Consider the following 27,319-nt stretch of genomic DNA (forward strand, 5'->3'; position numbering starts at 1 on the left):
TATCTTCGATAGCACAGCTGTCCTTACCTGCTTCTACGACGTCGGTCCTGCTCCTCAAGGATCTCCGCCCGCCTCTTCCAGCGCCCGGTTCGTCCTGACGCCGCCCGACGACGACGTTAGCCACCGGCGCCGTGCTAGGCCGCGACTCGGCCCCACCTCCTCCTCGACGACCTCTCCCGCCATCCGGCCTCACCGTTGTCTCCGCTGCCCGCCCAGGCCCGCGCTCCCTCTTCCAGACCTGGCGGCGTTGATCTCCGGACTCAGGCACTCTGGTGGCCGCGACCTCCTGGTTGGCCGTCCTCTGGTCCCGCTCCTCGCCGACTCCTCGACCGGAACACCAACTGCCGCCGCACCTCCGCTCAGCCGTTCCCGGATCCAGTCTTCGCCGTTCTGCCTGGCGACCGCCAGCAACTCCGACAGCAGGGCTTCCATCCGACTCCAGGTAAGTAACACAGGTGAGTAGCAACAAAACTTCCCCCTTCCGTGCTGCTCACAACTCTGCAACTGCTACTCCTCAGCAGGGGAGGAGTATTTATCTCCTCCCATCATCCTCCACCCCACAGCGGAGCCTACCAATGCTCCCATAAAGTGGGGCTCAAATAGCCCTTCTTTCCATGCGTCACCGGGCTAAACTTTCTCACGGCCAAGGAGTGTTGTTGCTGTAATAAAGTGTTAGCCATTTTCAGAGTGTTTATCTTAGTATGTTTATGAAGGTAAGTATATAGCTGCTATCAAAAATTCAATGTACAGACAAAAAGTTATGATTGCATATCTGTCTTTAAATTTTACTTGAACTGTGGTTGTTACAAGACCAATAACATGCCTATAGTCTGAGCAGTTATGTAGCATGCAGTACTAAACATTTACAAGTGCAGCGATAGCGGGGGCGGCAGATTAGGGGTTAATAAGTGTAAGGTTAGGGGTGTTTAGACTAGGGGTACATGTTAGGGTGTTAGGTGCAGACTTAGGAAGTGTTTCCCCATAGGAAACAATGGGGCTGCGTTAGGAGCTGAACACTGCTTTTTTGCAGGTGTTAGGTTTTTTTTCAGCTCAAACTGCCCCATTGTTTCCTATGGGGGAATTGTGCACAAGCACGTTTTTTAAGCTGGCCGCGTCCGTAAGTATTGAGAGTTGCAGTGGCGGTAAATTATGCTCTACGCTCCCTTTTTGGAGCCTAACGCAGCCATTCTGTGAACTCTAAATACCAGCGGTATTTAAAAGGTGCGGGGGAAAAAAAGCATGCGTTAGCTATGCGGGTCGTTACCGACAAAACTCTAAATCTAGGTGAAAGTGACTTAGATCTCTAGGTTTTAGTAGATAGATTTGAAAGACCCTTCCTCCTCTAGACTGTAAGCTCAGTGGTGCCGGGCCCTACTCCTTCTGTATAAATTCCATTCTCAGGTCTAGTGTTACCTAAATGGCAATATTTTCAGCACTGTGAAATAGTGGTGCTTTACTAATAAATGATGGTAATAATGATAAAAATGATATGGGGTATTTTGTAATCCTTTGAAAAAAAGCTTATCAATAATTTATTTTTCTTCAAAAAAACAAACAAAAACAAATTGCTCTAAGCCTTTAACGTCTATGGGAATTTCTAAACATAAATAATGTTATACTTCTTTTTTTTCTCATAGATTTGAATATACTATAATATAAAGGCATGTGTGTTTTTATTGGTTTCAAAACAATTCATTGCAATAAAAATAATTTATATTTGAATTCAATAAAAAACACTTGCTGTAGAATATCATTTAACTACAAAATCTGGTTAAATGCCTTAAAAAGGAACAAAGATATTTCAGGCTTTTTAGGTTTGTTCTTTAAAGGGTTTTCATAGTCCTTCGTCATCATCCTTATTATTATCACTATAGGAGATTCTTATGAAGCGAGGCAGAGAGTTCCACAAAATAGGGGCCATTCTGGAGAAGTCCTATATATGGGAGTGTGAGGAAGTGACAAGAGGAGAGAAGGAGGTCATGAGCAGAGCGAAGGGGACGGGAGGGAGAGTATCTGGAGACAAGGAGGCCCATTTATCAAGCTCTGGATGGCGCTTGAGGGCCCGTGTTTTTGGCGAGTCTTCAGACTCGCCAGAAACAGCAGTTATGAAGCAGCGGTCTATAGACCGCTGCTCCATAACGCTGTCCGCCTGCTCTGAGCAGGCGGACAGAGATCACTGGAATTTAACCCGATCGAGTACGATCAGGTTGATTGACACCCCCCTGCTAGCGGCCGATTGGGCACGAGTCTTCAGGGGGTGGCATTGCACCAGCAGCTCACAAGAGCTGCTGGTGCAATGCTGAATACGGAGAACATATTGCTCTGCGTATTCAGCGAGGTATGTCAGACCTGATCCGCACTGTTGGTTCAGGTCCGACATACCTTTGATAAATATCCCCCAAGGTGTGATCTGAAATCTGTGTTATTGAGAGCCTTGAATGTCAGAGCCAGGATTTTGTGTTTAATTCTGATGGCTAGAGTGAAGGGATTTGCAGAGAGATGAAGCAGATGAAGCGCAAACGTAACATAACTAAAGAAAATGTCAGCTAATTAATTCTGCCTTAAATGATAATGCACTTTTTTCACTTAACCATTAATATCAGTATATGTACAATTAATAATTTTATATAATTTTGGTTTATTCTATAATTTACATAGTAAACCTCTCAATTCATCATAGTAATCATAAATTAACATTTTGATGATTGCATTAAATTTGATTAAATTAAATTAAAGTTGATGTTTATATTTGATTCTTCATAAAAGAAAATGTGTTTACTAACATGTGAGTTGAGCATGGACAAGAACGTTAACATAACATTAAAAAGGACTTTAGTCTCCCTTTAAGTTTTTAGCTGCTATTGATGCTTATTGAATCATAAAACTGACATTAAAGAAACAGTCTACACCAGAATTGTTATTGTTTAAAAAGATAGATAATGCCTTTACTACCCATTCCCCAGCTGTGCACAACAAACATTTTTATATTAATATAGTTTATAAAATTTAAACCCCTACATTTCTGCCTGTTTCTAAGCCACTACAGACAGCCTCTTATCACATGCTTTTTTATTTTCTTTCCCTCCCGTGGAGTTGTGGCTGACACTGCACTAATTGGCTAAAATGCAAGTCAATAGATAATAAATGAATAGTCATATGATAACGGGGCTGTCAAAATGCGATATCAGGTTTTTGCGATAGTTTGCGTGCAGGTTAAATTGCACTGGTATTGAAAGTTGAAAGTAAATGCGATCGCTTGACTGCAAATCAAGTTTACGCTCATCAGGTTAGCGCGTCCTTAGAGCTGTGGTTAACTGTTTCAGAAAACAAAAAAAGTGTCGCAAAACACATCAAAAATACATTACAACGTACACTTACACTTAAAATAACACCATCTAATAAAAAAATTAAACAATATTGCACACAAAAGTTATATGGGCTCAAAGATATGAAGTCTCAGGTGTTAGAAAAAAAAGGCAGGCAATGCTGGTGTACAGCTTGACTATGCTTGGAACATCTTAAGGGTTATTCTGCCTTACTGCAATGTGAAGCTAGAGTGTGTGTGAGTGTGCAACATTATTGCCAATGTGGGGGTGGGGATATCTTACCTTATAAAAGTATGGAGAGATAGCACTACTTCCTCTTTTGTTCCTGTCTTCAGAAGAGTGAATTTTCAATTCCTGAAAATGGATCATCCTAGGAGGTTACCCCAAAGTGCCTGAGGGAGGCTTTACTTTTGGTCCGGCGAGTATCTGTTAGAGGAGGAGAGGGTAGGAGTGTTAGTGGGAAGGAAGCTCCAACTTCGTCTCAGCTTAGCTCCTAACACAGTTTGGCGCGTCTTCTTTCCCGAATTACCCCCTTACACAGACAGGGGGTTCTCAGGTGGTAGAAGTGGGGAACCCACATTGGAAGGCGATTGGAAGGAGGTTATAGGGGATTTCCCTGATCTAGGGCCTAGTGAGAGGATGGCTAAGGGAGGAGAGCATGGTGGGCGGCCTAGCGCCGGGTGGAAAATAGCAGCAGGGCTCGGTTCGCAAGGAGATTCCTCCCCCTTTTTTCATTCGCTTAGCCTTCCTGGTATTCTAGTGGTCCCCCCTCCTCTCACCCAGGGAATGGTAGTAACTTGGGTGGGCTGGCCGTCTTTTCCCATAATTTTGTGGGTCCAGCTGGGCCTAGTGGCCTGGCATCTCCCCCTCCCCTCGCCCTGTCCCTACCTCTATCTGATGCGGCGGTGGTGGCTGTTGCAGTTTTGGTGCAGGCCATTGCGCCATTGGTGGTGGGTGTGGGGGCAGTACCAGGTGCAGCGGGTGGTGTTGGGTTGTCAGCAGGGGCCTAAGGTGTGAATCCGGGTCCGGGCCTACCGTGCATGCAGGCGGGTTAAATGTGCAGTGGAGGTCACTTCTGGGGTGTGGTAGGACTTACAGTCAGTGTGGCGGGGGGCTCCAGAAAAGGATGGTGAGTCGGGTGTCTGGAGTCAAAGCGGGAGAGATCAACCGGGAAGGCTGTTTCAGATGGCTGGGTGGGTCCAGGTGGGAGGCAGCAGCTGGGATGGCAGAGTGGATGTTTGGCCCAAGTCATCTGGGAGTGGGACTGTCTGGGCATGATGAACGCAGTGCAAGAAGTGGATGGGGGCTGGGGGAGCAAGGTTCCAGTGGGGTACACATGGGTACAGTGAACATTGTGAATGTGTTGCCATCTCAGTATCGGCAAGCAGGTTGTGGCCATGAGCCCCCTAGTGGGGGATAGCTTTCGGCAGTTGACAACATTTTTACATTTACATTTCTGTTAGCTCAGGGTAGTGGTAACGTTATTCATCAACAAAAAAGGCAAAGTTGATCCATCTGTGGTAAATTAAAACTTGAATTTTATTGCATCCATTAAAAAGACATCAAAGTCCAAAGAACCACATAGAGGGTGTAGTGTATAGGATAGGCTTACGCGTTTCGGGGAGAGCCGTAATCATAGCATGTTCTATCAGATACACTGCACCTTTTTAAAGGCATAAAAAACAATTGATTGGTTAATTGTTAAACAATGAAATTTACATAGATGCACCCTCTTAACTAAGTTTGAGTGACCAGTGCTTATGTGGGCTATAGTGATAAACTATTGGCACTAAATTGACATAATATAAATACATATTAAGCTTGCAACTTCATAAACAATACACAGTGTTAGTAAAATGAATTAACAAAACAACAGATGGATGTTAGAGGTGTTAAGTAAAATACTTGCCATAAACAGTGACAAATAACTTTCACTGCAAAACTATAATAAAGTTTTAAGGCCACCTGAAGCAATACCCAAACTATTGCTATTGTCAATTTACTTATACAGTATCGATAATAACATAAAATACATGTATATAATACATAGGAGAAAGGATACAATTAAAGCTAAATATTAAAGCATGATATTAAAGGGCAAAACTTAACAACCCAAAAGTTTGCATAAAACATCAACATAGATCTAATAGATAGATACCTTAATCTTATTTCATAAAGGCTAACTAAAACAGTGTGATCTTAGGTTGAATGAATTACTGAATGGGAAGGGAATATTATCACTGCCAGAAATTAATAAGGTCATATTCCGAATTTAATCCTGTCGGTACTCTGGTCTTCAAGGGTAATATCCAAAACATTTCCTGTCGCTCAAGTTGTTTATTTCTGTCTCCCCCCCTGCCTGTTACTGGAATTCTCTCAATAATGTTCCAGGCTAAGGTATCAGTACTTTTGTTATGTGAAAGAGCAAAGTGTTGTACTAAAGGTGTTGTTGCTCGACCTTTTTGTATGACTGAGAGATGTTCCCTAATACGGGAATTAACGTCTGGTTGTAAGTCCCACATATTGCAAAAAACATGTTGTACAAGTGAGGAGATATATTATAAAATTGCAAGTTCAATTCAAACAGCTGCGTATATCAAAAACTTCTTGTGTAACCGCAGATTTAAATGTATCTCCCAAAAGTACATGCTCACAAGGCTTGCATCTAGATCTACCACACTTATACATACCCTTGTGTTGTAACCAAGTGTGTTTAACCTGAGTGGGTTTAACCACCTCTGAGGGTGCTATCATGTTGCCTAGTGTTCTGGCCTTACGATAAGCACATCTGTTACCCTTTTCTACAGTGGGAATCAATAGGTCATCTGCAATCAGTACTCTGAAGTGTTTTCGGATAATATCACAGACATCGTTATACTGGGCACTATATGTAGTAGTAAATGTTACACCCTCAAAGGTTGTTTTTCCTTTCAAATCCTTATCTTGTAACAATGTCTGTCTATCCAATTTGCTCACTTCCAATCTAGCTTTATCAACAGTAGTTTTTTTGTAACCTCTTTCCAGAAGTCTTTTACTGAGGTTACAAGCTTCCTGTTCATAATGTACAGTTTTAGTGCAATTCCTCTTTGTGCGAATAAAATGGCCTTTAGCTATAGCATGAGGAACATGCTTAGGGTGACAGCTTTTCGCACTCAAAAGAGTATTGCCCGAAATCAGCTTTCGGAACATCCCTGTCTCAATTTTACCATTGGGTAATCCCCTCAGACTTAAATCCAAAAAATTGATGGTCTCCTTTTGGAATTCATGGGTAAAACATAGGCCCAACTCATTGGTATTTAGCCAATTTACAAAATCATGAGCTAATTGTTCATTACCTCGCCACACCAACAACAGATTATCGATAAAACGTCTGTATAGGAAAATCAAGTGTCTGAAGGGATTTTTATCTGCAAAAATGTGGGACAGCTCCCACCAACCCATAAAGATGTTGGCGTATGAAGGGGAAAATTTTGCCCCCATAGCTGTCCCACATTTCTGCAGATAAATCTCACCATTAAAGCTGAAAAAATTATGAGTCAACAGAAAGGAACACACTTCCAATACATAGTTCTGGAACTCGGTGGAATAGTTGGTGTGATTACTCAAAAAATATTCCAACGCTTTCAAACCAAATTCATGTTGTATTGACGAATAGAGGGAACTTACATCTATTGTCAACCAACTAAATTGGGTATCCCAACCAATCTCTTCCACAATTCTCAGAACATGTTTGGTGTCACGGAGGTAACTAGGGAGCTGTTTAGCAATGGGCTGTAAAATTTCATCAAGCCATTGTGAGAGTTTTTCAAACAATGAGCCAATACCGCTGACAATAGGCCTCCCCCGGACATCGGTCAGGGACTTGTGGACCTTGGGCAGATGATGGAAAATTGCCATCCTTGGATGCTCCACATAGAGGTACTCTATGGTATTGCTGTCCAAGATCCTCAAGTCCCCACCCCTGTCCAGGAGGTGCCTCCACTGTCTTTGGTATTGGAAGGTGGGATCACAACTTAACAGAGTATAATTTTCTCTATTGTTAAGTTGTCGAAGGGATTCAGAGATGTAGTCACTTTTATTAAGTACTACTACCGATCCTACTTTGTCGGCATAACGTATCACTAAATCATTATTATTTCTCAGTCCCTTCAAGGCTAGATACTCCCCTCTAGAGAGATTAGATGTACTGCTCCCACCTTCACCCTTAAGTTTGGTAAGATCCCTTTCCACTCTCTTAAAAAACAATTCAAGAGTGGGACCTCTACTGTGAATAGCGTAAAACTGTGAAGGTTTTTTAAAACTCCTAATCCTATTGGTACCTTCCTCACAAATATCCTCAACTCTACCCTCCCATTCTAGTTCTTCAAGGGTAATTAAGTCACAACATTCATCAAAGGGTAATTCAGCCACAGTAGTTTGTACTATGGGTGGCAAATCATTCAAAACCCTGTCACTCTTGAAATGTTTACGTAAGGTAACATTTCGGATAAATCTATTGACATCAATCAATGTATTAAGTCAAAGTCAATCAATGTATTAAGTCAAAGTCAGTAGTGGGAGCAAATTTTAAGCCATAGGATAACACTTTAATTTGCAATTTAGATAAAGCATAGTTGGATAGGTTAATCACATTGTTGGTTTGTACTTGGACTGTGTCAGATTTCAATTCCCTCTCAATTGGTACCACTCCTGTGTAATATTGAGTGAGTTCCCTTGTCCCCCTCCCCCCGTATCCATCCTGTCTACAGGAAAAACCTGTTCCAGAATATTAGAATCACCAGAATTCTTAGAATTTGGGATATTTATGGAACGTTCTGGGGTGTGAGTGGGTTTACTGGAAATGTATTTAGACTGTGAATGTGAGGGACCAGCTGATGGTTTTTGACTGGTGGATTCCCTGGGTCTGACCACTTGACCTGTAGTCACTACATTGTCTTGTGTAATCTTTTTTAAAATACCAGATGGCTTGTTTACAAGTTCATCCCCACTTGAGGATGTTCCATCTTCTGATTGTGACCCCTCCCCCCTGAGAAAGAAACCTTTTTATTTTTCTTTTGTCTTTGTCTGTGTCTGCAAGCTCTGTTGTTTAATAGTGATTTATTAGCCTGCCTCAATTTTCTATTCCATACATAGACTGTATTATTGTTATAATCAGCTTTATCACGCAAAAATTTAGAATGTTTAGTTTCAATTACAGTTTGCCTAGTCTCGGCCACAGTTATCTGCAATAAACCATCAAAATTACAAAAATCATTATAATTACTTCTGGTGTTCAATTCTGACTGTAATTCATCAATTTCTAATCAAAGCGTTTTAAGTTGTGAAATCTTATATTGTAATAGAAGCTGCATAAGGCGAATAGAGCACTCAGTGAGTACTGTATTCCATGATTCTATAAAATTGCAATCAGTAACATCGAACGTTGGGTACTCATTCTATACTATACTATTTGGGTATTCATTCTAAGTCCCCTTGGTATCATATTAAATTCTATATATTTTTCAAATGTCCAAATGTCCCATTGCAATCTTAGCTCCTTTAGCAACAAGTTCTCCATACAATCAAATAGTGCAGGTAAACTGAAATAGGCTTTATTCTCAGAAAAGATGGTGTCCACATCAGTGCTAACATGGTCCCTGGCTGTTGCAGGCAAAAGTGAAAAGTAAGGCACTGTAGGTTCCATGGCGTGCATGTAAACTGGACAGTCAGCTAAGCAGCTCAAGGGTAGCCAGAAACCCAATATAACAAAGCGAGTCAATAGGAGAGTTTATGCTGCTTAGTTGTTAATAAGATAACAAAAGTAACACAGATAAGCAAAGGGTGTATACTCAACCAGCCACAAATGTCCGATAATATCAGCGTTTGAAGGATATCTCACCTCAGCTCACTCCAGGTATCCAGACCTCCAGGCGTAACAGAACCGATAAATCGGCAAACAACTAGGCTTACTCTCAGACCCGCAATGTTCAAATACTGCGGTCTGTTTGGAGTACACCGCCCGTCTCGTCTTGCGCCCACATCTGTTCACTTCCGGTAGCGTGACTCACGTCGTAGCGATCACGTGCTGTCAGGATCCAAAGGTGGTGGCTGTCCCGTTCCCCAGGTAGATCTTCTGGCAATAGAATATTCATCAACAAAAAAGGCAAAGTTGATCCATCCGAGGTAATATAAAACTTGAATTTTATTGCATCCATTAAAAAGACATCAAAGTCCAAAGAACCACATAGAGGGTGTAGTGTATAGGATATGCTTACGCGTTTCGGGGAGAGCCGTAATCATAGCATGTTCTATCAGATACACTGCACCTTTTTAAAGGCATAAAAAACAATTGATTGGTTAATTGTTAAACAATGAAATTTACATAGATACACCCTCTTAACTAAGTTTGAGTGACCAGTGCTTATGTGGGCCATAGTGATAAACTATTGGCACTAAATTGACATAATATAAATACATCTTAAGCTTGCAACTTCATAAACAATACACAGTGTTAGTAAAATGAATAAACAAAACAACAGATGGATGTTAGAGGTGTTAAGTAAAATACTTGCCATAAACAGTGAAAAACAACTTTCACTGCAAAACTATAATAAAGTTTTAAGGCCACCTGAAGCAATACCCAAACTATTGCTATTGTCAATTTACTTATACAGTATCGATAATAACATAAAATACATGTATATAATACATAGGAGAAAGGGTACAATTAAAGCTAAATATTAAAGCATGATATTAAAGGGCAAAACTTAACAACCCAAAAGTTTACATAAAACATCAACATAGATCTAATAGATAGATACCTTAATCTTATTATTGGTAACGTTAGCCAGGCAGGGAGTTCCGTGCATCAGTTTCACAGGTGCCTCTGGGAGGGAGGTAGTTTCAAATGTTAGAGAATGTGTGCCTGCATATGATTCTGCTAGTCCCTTCTCTATGTATCAAGTGTGATTGAACAGGATGGTTCTGAGCTGGTTCATTCAGCCTTTGGTCCTTTTGCAAGTGGCATGAGTGGCGTTGTGAGTGGGTCCCGCAACATGATGCTGGGGAGTGTGAGTGGAGTCCACACGGTTAATATATTTGAGTTGTCAGTAGAATCATATAAAGGTAGGAAGTGCAGTGAAGATGGCACAAGCCACAAGAAGGTCAAACGACCTGAAACCATGGACGAATGGCGGGGCTGTTTTCGAGTGTTGTCTGGGAGCAAGATGGCGGGGAATTCATCTTTATCATTCAGGGCTACTGATATGCACCTTTGGCAACACCAAGGAGCAGAGAGGTCACCATCACCCCTTCCCGGGCAGAAGTCAAGTCCATTTCGGCAGCCAGAGGGAGTTAAAAGGAAAGGTTGTGAGTGCTGGAGGTACAATGACAGGAAGTGCGACAGGGGAGCTAATTGTTCCTTTTGATACTCCTGCATGTACTGTGGCACCCCACACCCCGGGGTTGAATGTTCATGGCGAAAAGAAAATTCAGCAGGGAGAGGGCAGGCAGAGGAGTTGCTGACCAAAAGAGTGCCAACTCCTCTGAGGCTGGATGTCCTTGAGCCTTGGCTCAAGGTTTACCAGAACAGAAATGTGGTGGCATTGCTACTTGAGAGGATTCACAAGGGTTTTTGTATTCTAGTGTCTGGTAAGGTAGCAGGAGCTCAGCAGTATAGGAAGTCAGATTATGAACATCTAGTGTCTGGTAAGGTAGCAGGAGCTCAGCAGTATAGGAAGTCAGATTATGAACATCCTCAGGCAGTTAGGGAGAAGTTGGAAAAGGAGCTGTCTTTAGTCTGAATGGTGGGCCCCTTTTGTGGTCCCCCTCTCCTTGGGTTGGTTACTTCACCTCTGGGTGTGATCCCCAAGAAGAAAAATTCTATCTAATTCAACACCTGTCATACTCAAAAGGTAGTTCCGTGAATGATGTAATTGACCCGGAGGTTAGTTCCGTTCATAACCAATCTTTTGATCAGTTGTCGATTTAGTTTGAGAGGCGGGCGAGGGAGCACTTATCGCAAAGTTAGACATAGAGTCGGCTTTTTGGCTACTTCTGATTCATCCGTCGTCCTTTCATTTGATGGGATGTTGGTTTGAGGGTTCCTATTATGTTGATCGTTGTTTACCTATGGGTTGTTCGGTCTCCTGGGCTTTCTTTGAGACGTTAAGTTCATTTTTACATTGGGCGGTTTCAATGGCGGAAGGGAGAGACTTGATTGCTCATTATTTGTATTACTTTTTTCTAGTGGGATGAGCGGGGGAAAAGGAATAAGAGATCTATTCTCTCACATTGGGGTTACCTTAGCTAAAGAAAAGACCAAGGGTCCGTGCACGTGCCTGACTTTCTTTGGTATCAAAATAAATACTCAAGCTAAGTTATGCTGGTTGCCCAGTGAGAAAGGGGAGAGTATGCAGTAGCAAAATGGTTTCCGGTCAAAGACCTGTAGTCGCTCTTGGGTTTGCTTAACTTTGAATGTCGTGTAATTCCAACAGGCAGAGTGTTTAATTGTAGATTGGAAGCTCCTTTGACTCTGGGAGGCGGTGAGCATAAGAAGTGTCAGATTTCTTAAGAGATTAGGGAAGACTTGAAAATTTGAGTGATGTTTCTGTTGGAATTTAAGAGATTCATTGTTATGGGGAGGAACGCATTCTTGGGTGGAGCATGGTTTGACTAGAAACTCTACTCTGCTCAAACTATTCCCCATGGGGGTAGCTATTAAGTTATGGGGGGATGTGTTTGGCTAACAGATCTGCTATTTTCTGGTGCGACAACATAAGCGTAGTTTTTGCTATCAAACAAACTTTCCGCTTCCTCCCCAGTGGTGGAGACATATGTGTTATGGTGCCTGCAGCAAAATATTGACTTCTTGGCTCGTCATGTCCCGGTTGTGAATAATGTGGTTGCAGATGCATTGTTCCGACGTCAATGGGTTCAATTTAGGAGGTTGGTGCCTGGAGCCCAATAGTACATTTTTCTTGTCCTTCATTTCTTTGGCAAGTGGCCAAGGGTGGGATGTGCATAAATTCCTTGGTGTGTGCATTGCTGGCTCCAGTCAACTGGCGCTCCTATGTCAGACATTGGTCTGAATGGGAAACATTCAGCGTGGGTAAGGGGATTCCCCAGCAGTTAGTTCCCCTGAAGTGTTGTTAGAATGGTTGGTGTGTTTGAAGGAGAATGATTGTAAGGAAGGGGATTTTCAGGGTCATTTAGCGGCGCTGTGATTTTTCTCCAAGTTGCTGGGTTTCTCTGACCATACAAGTTTTTTGGACCATACAAGTGTTGGCAAAAAGGTAGTTAATCGAAGTGTGTACAGTGGATCGCAGGGAGCCGATTACTGCACAAATATTGCATGTTTTGTTAACAGTTTTAACAGAGGTGTGTGCATTTTGGGGCCCTGAGAGTGAGTTAGTTAGCAGCGCAGTCTATAGCATCTGTGTGGGCTGGAATACAAGTGCATCATGTGCGGTTGGATGCAGGGGCATTATTCTTGTATATCCCTCGGTCCAATACTGATTAGGATTTGGGATCAAGCATATCAGGAGTGCTGTCCGGTGAAGCTTGTGGCTGAGTATTTGAGGAGGTGCGGGTGCAATTCAGCAAATTTTTTTGGTTCATGCTGATGGCTTAAATTGATCAAAGTTTCAGTTTACGAAAGTCTTAAGCTGGGCCGGACAGAAGGCTGGGCTTAATTCTGATTTCATTTCCCCTCATTCTTTTCGTATTGACACAGCGACTAGTGCAGCAACAGCAAGGGTATACACTCAGGGGATTCTGAGGTTAGGTAGATGGAGATCAAGGAGGTATCAGGTTCATATTACGCCATTTGGCAGTGTGAAGGGGTCACCATCTGATGGCTAGGCAGTACATGGTTTGTTCTTGTTTTTTTCATTCTTCTTTGTTTTAGGTGTAAGGAATCCTCCATTTAGAGCATGGATCGTGGGCATTCCTATGTCCACTGTACGGCCATTCATGCATTGAAACATCTAGGCGGCCAGCAGCTAGGACTAAGTTTCTATTAAATGGCTAGGGAGAAGGGAAATGCTTTGGATGGATTTACCAGGGTGTCTTGAAGATTCATTTCACAGATGGGGCAGGCCCTCCCTTATAGTTTTGCATTTAGGGGGCAAACACCTATATAGAGCAGATGGCGTACATTTATCTGAAGAAAATTTGGATTCATTTTTATGAAAATTTAAAAGAGGCCTTCTGTTACGTCCTGTAAGGCCTTTAGTGTTGTTGGTGGTGGCAAGTGCTCCATTAGTTTATAAAACATATATATATATATAAATATATAAATGTATTCTCTTGTAGCAGGGTCAAGGTCAAACAATTGTTATGACTTCTGCATGGGTGTGGTTGAGCTAATGGGAGGGGCAAGAGGTTACAGGTCGTAGCTTGTAGCACCTCTCCCCGCGGGCCTGCTGTGCTGACCTGTAAACCCCTAGCGGATGATGCCAGCAATTTGAAAGGCAAAGCTCAGTAGGGGCTTTGCAGCAACTGAATTGGGCCATTGACCTCTAGATGTTTGTTATTATTCTATTTTATAAATAATTTTATATATATATATATATATATAGAAGGAAACAAGGAAACTCCTCGGCACACCAGGGATAGATAAAAAGCCAGTCTTTATTTTACTAACGAGTAAAAGCAAAATCCTCATACAGCAACATGGTAAAAACAATAGAAGAATCAGAACAGGGGGAACAACACCTCCTGTGACATCATACGCGTTTCATGCCTCTGGGGCACTTGTTCACTGATAGAGAACAGGTGGTGTAAGTGCTCTTAATATACAAATTGCTGTCCAATAACATAGCATAAATGAAAACACATTTAATTAACCCCTGAAGTTCCTGTCACAAAACAACTAATTCTAATCTATATAGCTTCTCTATGTAGTACCTATTTCAAAATATATATGTATGCATATTTATATATATTATGTTTCAACATATGTTTGATTCACAATATCACAAATTAATAGTGATCATATGTACCATTATTTTCCTTTCTTAGTTATTGCAATGAAATATTGCAATATTAACAATAAATAAATATAAATTTAAGTATAAATATAGGTATATCATCAAAATTGGACATCAAGACCTAATCCTTACTACAATGCAAAATGGCAAAAATAATTTCTAATGCAATGATGTGAAGTGTATTATATGTAAAGGAACACACTTTTTTTCTCCTTTGTGACAAGGCATTACAGTGATTGGTCAACGTTGAACAAACATATTTACATCCATTCTGGAATTTAAACCTGTGGGTACCCTAGTTTTTAAATGTAGAATCCAAAAAACCTCCCTTTCATCCAGTTTCTTTTCCCTATCACCACCCCGAGGATGTCTAGGGATAAAGTCTATGCCCTGTACTTTCAACAAAGATTTGTCGGAGTTGTGAAAATTTCTATAATGTTTGGCAATGGGCGTTCTTGAGTCAGGGTCCTCTATGGACCTAAGATGTTCCATAACTCGGTCCTTCAAGGACCGTTTAGTACGTCCCACATATTGAATATTGCATCCCTGACAAGTCAATAGATAAATTACATGTGTACTATTGCAATTTATAAAATATCGTATATCACTCGTCTTGCCTAATGCTTCTGATCTACAGGTGTTACCCTGTACTATATGTGAGCATGTTTTGCATCGTGAGGCATTACATTTGTAACACCCCCTGCGTTTTTGTAACCATGTGTCATTTACGACTCTGGGCAACATGGAGGGTGATAAAATGTTTCTCAGAGTTTTGGCTTTGCGTGACACAAACTTACAACCTCCCTCCAGAACTTGATTTAATTTTTCATCACTCTCTAGGATTGGAAGACTCTTTTTAATTATTTTACAGATTTTTCCATACTCCATACTGTATGGTGTAGTGAAAATTGGTACAGATGAAAATGGTTTCTCATTACTCTCCTTTATACCCCTTCTGCCTCTTTTGTATGTAAGAAGTTCTGACCTAGGGACCTTGTCTACTTCAGCTTTTGCTTGTGTCAAAATATTTTTTGGGTAACCTCGTGATTTTAATCGCTTCACAGTATCTGCAGCATGCTCTTCGTAGGTTTTCGGATCAGTACAGTTCCGTTTCACCCGAATGAGTTGACTTTTGGGAATGGAGGCTAGAAGATGTGATGGATGACAAGAGTTATATTTGAGAATACTATTGCCTGACGTAGGCTTACGGTATAGTTCAACCTGAATGTCTCCATCTATTGGTCTAATGGTTACATCCAAAAAATTTAAGGAATCTGTACTGGATTCTATTGTGAAAATAAGATTTAATCTATTGTTTGACACATATTGATGAAAAGAATGAATGGATTCATGGTCTCCATCCCAGATAAATATCAGGTCGTCTATATAGCGACCATAGTAGATAATCGATTGCCTGAAGGGGTTTGTATCTCCAAAGATGTGGAAGAGCTCCCACCAACCTAAAAATAGGTTGGCGTATGATGGCGCAAACTTGGCGCCCATGGCCGTTCCACATCTTTGGAGATAGAAACGTCCTTCAAAAAGAAAAAAGTTGTGAGTCAGCAAGTATTCGGTAGCTTGCAACAAAAAGGATATCGTTGCCTCATCATAGTTGGATCTATATCTTAGAAAAAACTCTAATGCCTCCAAACCTTTATCATGGGGTATTGACGTATATAATGAAGACACGTCCATGGACATGAGAGTGTAACTAGATTTCCATGAAATCTCTTGTGTTTGTCTGATGAAAGATGTAGTGTCTTGAATATAACTTGGTAGTGCTAGAACTAAGGGCTGCAAATATATGTCCACCAACTCAGACAGTGGTTCATTGAGGGACCCTATCCCCGCTACTATGGGGCGCCCCGGAGGGTTTAGGGCAGTGCTTTCCAAACTGTGTGTCGGGACACACTAGTGTGTCGGCAGCAGTGTGTAGGTGTGTCCCTGCTTCAGAACAATTTTTTTTTTTTTGGTTTCTGACTTTCCGCCTGCCTGCTACACATATCACATGGTTGACACGTGATTGATACCTAGGGGGACACATATCATCTTAACCTATTGGCGCAGCTCAGTGGGAACTGAAACTATTCCCATTGGCGGCACATTGGCTCTTGACTGCACGTGTAGTCTCCTTAATTGGCTTGTGACTGCATGTGTAGTCAGTGAGTGGGAGAGCAGTGTGTTTGCAGCGCAGGCAGTAGTCAATCGGACTCAATAAGCTCTGAGGGCGGCAGCTTAAATGCTGAGCTGAAGTCAGTGTGGGTTTTTTTGCAACTAGCTCCCAGTAGTGCATTGCTGATCCTGCTCTTGATATATGGATAGGAAGTGGAAGCTTAAGAAATGCTTGATGATGAAATACGAATGTCTTTATCTAATATTCCACCAAATATAAAGAAATTGTGTTCATCCCATCAACCTTATACATCCCATTAAAATATCAAATAGCTATTGGTGTTACTAAACTTTTTTTTAATTCTTGCACATACATACTGTTACTTGTAAATACATTCCATTATTATATAATTCATGTATGTGTCCGTATCTCTTAAAACAAGTTAGTTTAACCTCCTTTTTGATAGTACAACTGAATTACTGTGTCGCAAAATGATGTAGGTCTAAAAAGTGTGTCACCAACTTAAAAAGTTTGGAAAGCTCTGGTTTAGGGGATCTTTGTGTATTTTGGGAAAATAGTGAAACACGGCAGTTACCGGCCACTCGGGAATCAAATATTCTGACATATTGGCCGAAATAATACCATTGTCCATGCCGTATTTCACTATCCCCCTCAGTAAATCCTTATATGCTGTCGTTGGATTGGTTGCCAAAGTACAATATGTATTGCGATCTGATAATTGGCGAGAGGCTTCCTGGACATAATCTTGCCTATTTAAGACAACTAGGTTTCCACCCTTATCGGACTCCCGAAATACAAGATTTTTATTTGAAGTTAATTGTTTCAATGCTAGATTATCAGATATAGTGAAATTTTTGTTAAAATGTTTGGTATTGTCTGTAGTAATAGAGAGAGGATTTTTTAAATCACTATCAAGTTTAATGAGTTGGTTTTCAATGGTTTGTTGGAAAATATCCAACAAATTTCCTCTCGTTTGTACTGGATAAAAAGTACTTTTGTTTTTTAGTCTAGATATATTTATGTCTTTAACAGACGGACCATGTCTAGTACCATCAGTATCTAGGAGTTGTAAATCCTCCATATCTTGTATACAACATTTGTCTTGAAATGTTAAACCACTCTCAAGATCATTGATGGATTGTTTGTGAGAAACATTGTTCTCCTCGTCCGACAATGACTCTGTCTCAGACTCATCTTTTAGGAAATGTTTTTTAAGAGTGAGTGATCTCACAAATTTGTTTAAATCCAAAATGGTCTGAAATAGATTGAAATGACAGGACGGAGAGAAACTTAGTCCTCGTGACAATACCCTTTCTTCCTCATGACTAAGATTATGGTTTGATAAGTTGATCACTTCTTTTGCAGATATCTGTGTGTTTGTTTCCTCCTCACTCTCTGTGGATATCGTTTTGTTTTTTCTGTGTCTGCGACGGTATCTATTTTGGCCCCCTCTACGTGTTCTTTTGGATGCAAAGGTTTTAAAATTGAGTGAGGTGGGCCTGATCCGTTTTTTGACATTGCTAATTGGGGAGCAGTAGGTGTACTAAGTGCTGATAGCTGTTCTGAAGTATCATGTGTGTGTCCTGCGGAATCACTGTCTGATGTATCGTAATCGTACTCTGTATCGCTAAAAGTTACCTTTTTGTTCTGTTTTGATTTTTTATATCTGAGTTTTCTGCTCTTATTGTTGCTAACAGAGACCGATCCTGCATGTGACCATGAATATACATTTTCAGTATCGTAATCCATTTTGTCTCTGTTAATTTTTTGTGCCTTAAATTCCCACAATTCTCTCCGAAATTTCTGCATATTTTCTCTGAATTGAGTATCATAAAGACCGAATTCAGGGTCTGTTTGTACCTGTTTTAATTCAATTTGTAAGTCTTGCATTTGTTTAATCAGTGTCAGTCTCTGTTGTTTTTTATAATTAATCAGAATTGTCATTAGTGTTTGTGAACATGTGGAAAGGGCTTTATTCCATTCCTCTATAAATTTTGAACATGTAACATGAAATGATGGAAACTTTTTAATCCTGAGCCCCCTAGGAATATGTTCTCTCTGTTGATAGATAAGAAAGGTCTTGATGTCCAATTCTAATCTAATGTCTGTCTTTCTCAGACTGTCCATTTGTACAAATAAACTCTCAAGATCATGTTGAACATCATCTAACCAAGACTGTAGTGTGTCTGCTGTGGGATCTAATGTTTGTGTAAGATCCTCAAAAACAAAACCTTGTGGTTCTTGTGCTTCCATGATATATATATAAATATGAACAAAAAATGAATATATAATATATGTATTAAACCAAACTAATAGTCACCACTGTGGTATTGAAAGATATTTCTGGAAACTACAATTCATGTCAAAAATATTGTGTCCAAAAGTGCAGTGGTTTGTTCGAATTATGATTGATATATATTCATTCATTTGAAAAGTGCCCAATCAATTAAAACTGATATCAAAATTGAAAGATAGTATAAATAGGCACCTGCTATCTCATACTTATATAAATTAAATAAATATTGTATCTCATATCCAATTTGTACCACAATAGTTAATAGTTCTAATAACCGAATAAAATACTGGCAGACACATATATTAAAATGAATCCGCTTGGAAAGGATAATAGACCCTGTGTGTTAATTATAATCATCTAAACATAACTAGACACACAGTAAAGAGATTAATTGATGAACACCAATAATATATAATATATAATCCACTGAAATAAGTGCACTCCCACGAACAGTAAATTTCAATTCTGCCAGGGTGCTATAGAAAGTTCAAATATCCAAGTTATAACACAAGCACTCACTGGACTTGATACAGGTGAAATAAAAAGTGTTTTTATTCCATATAAACCAGTGACGTTTCGGGGTGAACAAGAACGTCACTGGTTTATATGGAATAAAACATATATATAGGACCTCAGATGCTGCCACCTAGTGTTCAAAATTTAAAAAGTTTAGTAACATTTTATCTGCCTGAATTTCAATAAATACAACTTTGCTTCACAGTCTTTGACTTCCAAATGGTTGCCTGTGTGTTATTTGGTTGGTGGGAATGGAGGTTTAACCCTTAAAGGCTTTAGCATTGAGAAAAATACATATACATCTCTAAAGATGGATATGTATGTATTTATATATGCCTATATAAGTGTACAGATCAAATTATTAATTTATATGTGTATATATACATTTACAAATTTGTTTTCAAAGAAAGACGGCTCCAGCTGAGGTTAAAACGAAAGTCCTTTATTTGAAAAGTTAATACATGTGAAACACAGCAAGCGAGTGAAAGGTGCTGAGGGCGCAGCACTGTCTGGCTTACATGTTTCGGAAATGATCCGTAGTCATAGCCTACAGTGCTTTGCCTCACACCTGTTTAAAAAGAAAGTAAAACAAATGTGATTTGCTATTGGAAAAACCCGCCCTCTGACCTAACCTAACACACCTGATAACTAAATACTCCTTAAAGCAAAACTACTGATTAAGTATAGAGATGCAAATAAACACTAAATATATACATACTGCATCTATCTAAATATACACTATAAGAATCGAATAGAGATCTATAAATGAACAACAATGTGTAAAAAGGAAAGTAAATATAAATGTAGTTACATCCGAAACTGTTGTTACACACCTAGTTAATGCTGGTAAATAAAAGACATTGCGTGTGAGATATACATATACATAATGCGCAAAAAATACTGTCAGTCTAATAATTGGATACATTAAAGAATGCTAATACATCATAAGAACCTATGTACATACTGACCTCTTGCTATATATACCTTAGTTACTGAAGGACACAAGTATGCTATATATATTAATAATAGTGCAATACATTTGAAATCCATTTGAAAGGGCTAGTACACATTATTACCTTTGGACTTACTAACTCCCCATATTGTCCTAGACCTTTAGTACTGTATGGACTTATGAGCTATTCAGATGTAAGCATCTAATAGTGTAAATCCTATTATACTTGGTGCAAACATTGTATTATAATAATAAAAGTAGGCAAAAGAATAAACCATTTATCAGGGGACCCAAATATCCACCTAATACTATAATACAACAAATGTAAAGTGTAGAAAATATGCTTCACTAGAGCTATACTGACTGCAGCTAAAGAAACAAAGTTAATCTAAAAAATATGGATCATATAGAAATAGGGACCATTATTCCCAGAGATTAAGGACATCATACCTGGAGTTTAACCCATCGGGCACCCGAGTGCCCATGGTAAAAATCCAGTAGGCTTCCCGTCTAGCGAGAAGTATGTCAATATCACCTCCCCTGATGGGTCTACTAACTTTTTCAATGCCACACCAGGTAAAGCCCTGTAGATTGTTGTCATGAAAAACCCCAAAATGTTGAACAATAGGAGTTGAGGACCTCTTAGTATTGAATGAGGATAAATGTTCTCTTATCCTAGTATTAAGGTCACGTGAAGTGAGTCCTATATACTGGATTTTACACAGGGTGCATTCAATTAGATAGACCGCTGACTCGGTCTTGCAATTCATGCAAGCTCCAATTTGATACAATTTGTTTGTTTTTTCACTTTTGAACTCTTTAGTGATATTAACAAACTCACAAGGCTTACACTTTCTGTGTCCACATTTGTACATACCAGTGTGTTTTAACCAGGAACCCTGTATGGGTTTATCAGATTTCAGTAATGTTGGCGAGAGGATAGAACCTAAAGTGGGGCTTTTCCTGTATGAACATCTTAGTCCTGTTTTAACCGTATCCACTAGTTTATCCTCCGCCAGTAACACTGGAAAATGCTTGCGTATAATGTCGCATACCTGGGAATATTGTACACTATGTGTAGTTACAAATGTGACTTGCTGTTCCTTTTGTTTTCTGTTCTGCTGGCTGCCTAAGAGTTTCTCCCTAGGGATGGTATAAACTTGCTCCCTAGCCCTTCTTATTATCTTGGGGGAATAGTTTCTGTCCTTAAGTCTTTTCTCGAGAACCCTTGATTCAGTCACAAAATCTGCATGTGCTGTGCAATTTCTCTTAAGCCTAGTGTATTCACCTTTTGCTACCGCAAAGGGAACATGCTTAGGATGGCAACTAGTGCCCAAAAGTAAATTTAAGCCCAATCTCGTTGTTATTGAGATAATCCAAGAACTGAGGGATACTGGCATGGTCACCTGTCCACACAAATAAGAGGTCATCAATGTATCTCCTATAAAAGGAGATACAGTCTTTAAATGGATTACTATCTCCAAAGATGTGGTAAAACTCCCACCATCCAAGAAACAGATTGGCAAAAGATGGAGCAAATTTTGCTCCCATGGCGGTACCACATCTCTGGAGATTGTAAACCTCTTCAAACTTGAAAAAAATGTGTGTGAGTAAAAAGGTGGTGACTCTCAGAATAAACTCAATAGAGGTATCACTATACTCAGTCCCTTGTTCAAGAAAAAAGGCAATGGCTTGTACTCCCACTTGGTGTGGGATACTGGAGTATAATGAAACAGCATCCACTGTAAGCCATTTGGACTGTTCAGTCCATTCCATTTCCTCAGTCAAATTTAAAATATGTTTGGTGTCTCTCACATAAGAATGTAGTGACATAACAATGGGTTGGAGAATAGCATCCAACCATTCAGAGAGGTTTCCTAAAATGGAATCAATCCCACTCACGATGGGTCTCCCCTGGACATTGTCAAGGGATTTATGGGTCTTGGGTAAATGATGGAATAATGGGGTTTTAGGGTGATCTACTAAGACAATTACAAAATGATGCGGATTATACGGTTTTAAATAGGGATCCCACTACAATGTTTCAGGTAGAACTCAAACAGCTTTTGGATGATGGTTTGGAACTGGGTATCCTGGACCAAGCCACAGCAGGCTTCTTGCTAGTAGATCACCCTAAAACCCTGTTATTCCATCATTTACCCAAGACCCATAAATCCCTGGACAATGTCCAGGGGAGACCCATCGTGAGTGGGATTGATTCCCTTTTAGGAAACCTCTCTGAATGGTTGGATGCTATTCTCCAACCCATTGTGATGTCACTACATTCTTATGTGAGAGACACCAAACATATTTTAAATTTGACTGAGGAAATGGAATGGACTGAACAGTCCAAATGTCTTACAGTGGATGCTGTTTCATTATACTCCAGTATCCCACACCAAGTGGGAGTACAAGCCATTGCCTTTTTTCTTGAACAAGGGACTGAGTATAGTGATACCTCTATTGAGTTTATTCTGAGAGTCACCACCTTTTTACTCACACACAATTTTTTCAAGTTTGAAGAGGTTTACTATCTCCAGAGATGTGGTACCGCCATGGGAGCAAAATTTGCTCCATCTTTGCCAATCTGTTTCTTGGATGGTGGGAGTTTTACCACATCTTTGGAGATAGTAATCCATTTAAAGACTGTATCTCCTTTCATAGGAGATACATTGATGACCTCTTATTTGTGTGGACAGGTGACCATGCCAGTATCCCTCAGTTCTTGGATTATCTCAATAACAACGAGATTGGGCTTAAATTTACTTTTGAACTTAATGATAGTCATATTAACTATCTTGATCTCACATTGGAGGGAACTAGAGAGGGCACCATAAAATCTATGATTTACAGGAAGCCTATCTCAGGGAATTCTCTACTTTTGGGCACTAGTTGCCATGCTAAGCATGTTCCCTTTGCGGTAGCAAAAGGTGAATACACTAGGCTTAAGAGAAATTGCACAGCACATGCAGATTTTGTGACTGAATCAAGGGTTCTTGAGAAAAGACTTAAGGACAGAAACTATTCCCCCAAGATAATAAGAAGGGCTAGGGAGCAAGTTTATACCATCCCTAGGGAGAAACTCTTAGGCAGCCAGCAGAACAGAAAACAAAAGGAACAGCAAGTCACATTTGTAACTACACATAGTGTACCATATTCCCAGGTATGCGACATTATACGCAAGCATTTTCCAGTGTTACTGGTGGAGGATAAACTAGTGGATACGGTTAAAACAGGACTAAGATGTTCATACAGGAAAAGCCCCACTTTAGGTTCTATCCTCTCGCCAACATTACTGAAATCTGATAAACCCATACAGGGTTCCTGGTTAAAACACACTGGTATGTACAAATGTGGACACAGAAAGTGTAAGCCTTGTGAGTTTGTTAATATCACTAAAGAGTTCAAAAGTGAAAAAACAAACAAATTGTATCAAATTGGAGCTTGCATGAATTGCAAGACCGAGTCAGCGGTCTATCTAATTGAATGCACCCTGTGTAAAATCCAGTATATAGGACTCACTTCACGTGACCTTAATACTAGGATAAGAGAACATCTATCCTCATTCAATACTAAGAGGTCCTCAACTCCTATTGTTCAACATTTTGGGGTTTTTCATGACAAAAATCTACAGGGCTTTACCTGGTGTGGCATTGAAAAAGTTAGTAGACCCATCAGGGGAGGTGATATTGACATACTTCTCGCTAGACGGGAAGCCTACTGGATTTTTACCATGGGCACTCGGGTGCCCGATGGGTTAAACTCCAGGTATGATGTCCTTAATCTCTGGGAATAATGGTCCCTATTTCTATATGATCCATATTTTTTAAATTAACTTTGTTTCTTTAGCTGCAGTCAGTATAGCTCTAGTGAAGCATATTTTCTACACTTTACATTTGGTCTTGTTGTATTATAGTATTAGGTGGATATTTGGGTCCCCTGATAAATGGTTTATTCTTTTGCCTACTTTTATTATTATAATACAATGTTTGCACCAAGTATAATAGGATTTACACTATTAGATGCTTACATCTGAATAGCTCATAAGTCCATACAGTACTAAAGGTCTAGGACAATATGGGGAGTTAGTAAGTCCAAAGGTAATAATGTGTACTAGCCCTTTCAAATGGATTTCAAATGTATTGCACTATTATTAATATATATAGCATACTTGTGTCCTTCAGTAACTAAGGTATATATAGCAAGAGGTCAGTATGTACATAGGTTCTTATGATGTATTAGCATTCTTTAATGTATCCCATTATTAGACTGACAGTATTTTTTGCGCATTATGTATATGTATATCTCACACGCAATGTCTTTTATTTACCAGCATTAACTAGGTGTGTAACAACAGTTTCGGATGTAACTAACTACATTTATATTTACTTTCCTTTTTACACATTGTTGTTCATTTATAGATCTCTATTCGATTCTTATAGTGTATATTTAGATAGATGCAGTATGTATATATTTAGTGTTTATTTGCATCTCTATACTTAATCAGTAGTTTTGCTTTAAGGAGTATTTAGTTATCAGGTGTGTTAGGTTAGGTCAGAGGGCGGGTTTTTCCAATAGCAAATCACATTTGTTTTACTTTCTTTTTAAACAGGTGTGGGGCAAAGCACTGTAGGCTATGACTACGGATCATTTCCGAAACATGTAAGCCAGACAGTGCTGCGCCCTCAGCACCTTTCACTCGCTTGCTGTGTTTCACATGTATTAACTTTTCAAATAAAGGACTTTCGTTTTAACCTCAGCTGGAGCCGTCTTTCTTTGAAAACAAATTTGTCTTTCCAGTATTCCAGCCAAGGATCTGTTGCTATTGGATGTTTAAGGAGCATGTGTGCGGGGTGTGTCTACTGAGCAGCGTTTCCAACTAATACACAGTGTCGCAAGTCTCACCGAGGGACGTAGGAGAGGGGAGGAGTGTTTCCACTAGCTGTGAGGACTGTAGCCGGGACAAGTTGAGGCGGATGGCGGTTTCCTCCGCTTCGTCCCAGGCTGTTTTCTTTCCCCAGAGTGGCAGTTTTCCTGTTGGAGCAGTGAGATGGGCATAGGTACCAACACTGTCTTGAAACCCTGCACGTACCCTCCTCTGGTGAGTGAAGTTTACAACGCTGATTTGTTTTGATTTACTTGCTGCCTGGTCATTCGTGGACACACGACTGTTTTACTTATTGCTTATTGTTTGTTTGCATTACACGCCTAAGCACACATTATACTAAGAAGGACTTTATACCTTGGATTCCATATACTGATACTGGGTTTCTCTTTGACTTATATATATACATTTACAGACATATATACACATATAAACACATAAATACATATGTACACATATATAGACATATTATATATATATATATAAGTGCATTGGAGCCCTTTGCAGTTAAGCAGATGAAAACATGAAAAAACATGTTTATGCAATATTCATATTTAATAAAGGTTTCAACTATGTACTTACAGTAAACATTTTGCATTCCAATCTATATATAATCATCTATATATATAGATATATATTGTACCAAAATACCATCAGACACATGTAGAAATATGTTTTATGAATAAATAGAACATATTCTGCTATGTGCAGAACATTGTAATGTGAAATATTAATATTTTCATGTTGGGCTAGCGCACATAAATATATGCGATGGTGTTTGCGCGCGTGTGGGGTGTTTTTTTGTTTTTTATTTTATTTTTACTTTCAACTCATAATATCAGCGCATCCCGACACATTCAAACGCTAAATAATGCTCCACTTGTAATCTGGCCCTATATATATATATATATATATATATATATAGTTGTGTCCCCGTAGTTTAAGTTGAGAACGTTTTTCATTAAAAAATAGTTTTTCCAAATGCTCATATCTTTGGAGTGGAATAATATATTTTGCTGAATTTTGGCAGTTAGATCCAGACTGGGGGTTACTACTTGTTAAAACTGGAACTTTGAAGTGATTAGGTTTAGTCCTTTTTGAGACATTCGAGATTTAAAAAAACAGGGGTATGGGGGGGCGGAGCTTGGCCGAGCAGGGAAATGGCCGCAAAATACTACAGCTCCGAAGCTCCAATCCTCCCTTTGGGATAGTAATGTAACGTTACCGGCCAAACTCACTTTAAAAGATCCTTGTAGCAGTTGTTAAGGCAGGAGGACTTCGTATAACATCCGATGGCTCTGTTTACTTTAATCTAAATGAGGAATCCAGTTCCGGTGCAGCACAGTCCTCAGTGAGATCGGTCGGAGTCGGAGCTGCAGACGTACTAACAAGAGGCAGTATAACACAGCTACCCGCTCAACTTATCCTGCAGCTGCCTCGGTATACAGTATTAAGTAAGTGTGTGCGGGCTTTTCTTATTTCAAAGTCCCGGGCTACTACACGTGGGTTGTCGGCCTGGTCCGCAACCCTATACATTAACAGCAGTGTGCATGAGTGCTGGGAGGAGGTCGGAGGTAAAACGGGGGCATAAAAACAAAAAAAAAATTCAACACTTGAGGACTTAACTCTTAATATCTGCCGGTGATTGACTTACCCTAACTGTAACACCAAAATTTCAGACCGGCAAGGACTACTGTGCAGAGATAGGTGTCTGAAGATTGTTACCCACACACTGAGCCACCCTGCTTTTATCACAACCCGTATTTACTTACTTGGAGCTAGCACTGAGCTGACCATAATTATTGTCAGATTGCTGTGACCTAGTAGACGAATACCTCTTATAAAAGAGATTTACCAGGGTGTCCCTTGCTCCTTTTTCAATTTGCTTCAGGCGTGGTTCCATAATCTCTGTTTGCCTTTTGGTATATTCCCAGCCTTATATTCTGTAATGCCCTGCAAAAAAGGTATTAAGATGGATAAGCCCCATAAGACCTCCACTTTAAATCAATATTTGAAAGCAGTGGACTCACAGCCAGAATCCTTGCCAACATCAAATAAGGGACAATCATCAACGCAATCACATCAATCCAACATAGATGAAGATTCCCCTCTTACCAAGAACAACCTTTTTCAAGATTTAGAAAGAAAGTACAATTTTAAACAACTTTCTAATTTACTTCTATTATCTAATTTGCTTAATTCTCTTGCTATACTTTGCTGAAAAGCATATCTAGATAGGC

Source organism: Bombina bombina, chromosome 4 (assembly GCF_027579735.1).
Source record: "Bombina bombina isolate aBomBom1 chromosome 4, aBomBom1.pri, whole genome shotgun sequence".
Lineage (NCBI taxonomy): Eukaryota > Metazoa > Chordata > Amphibia > Anura > Bombinatoridae > Bombina > Bombina bombina.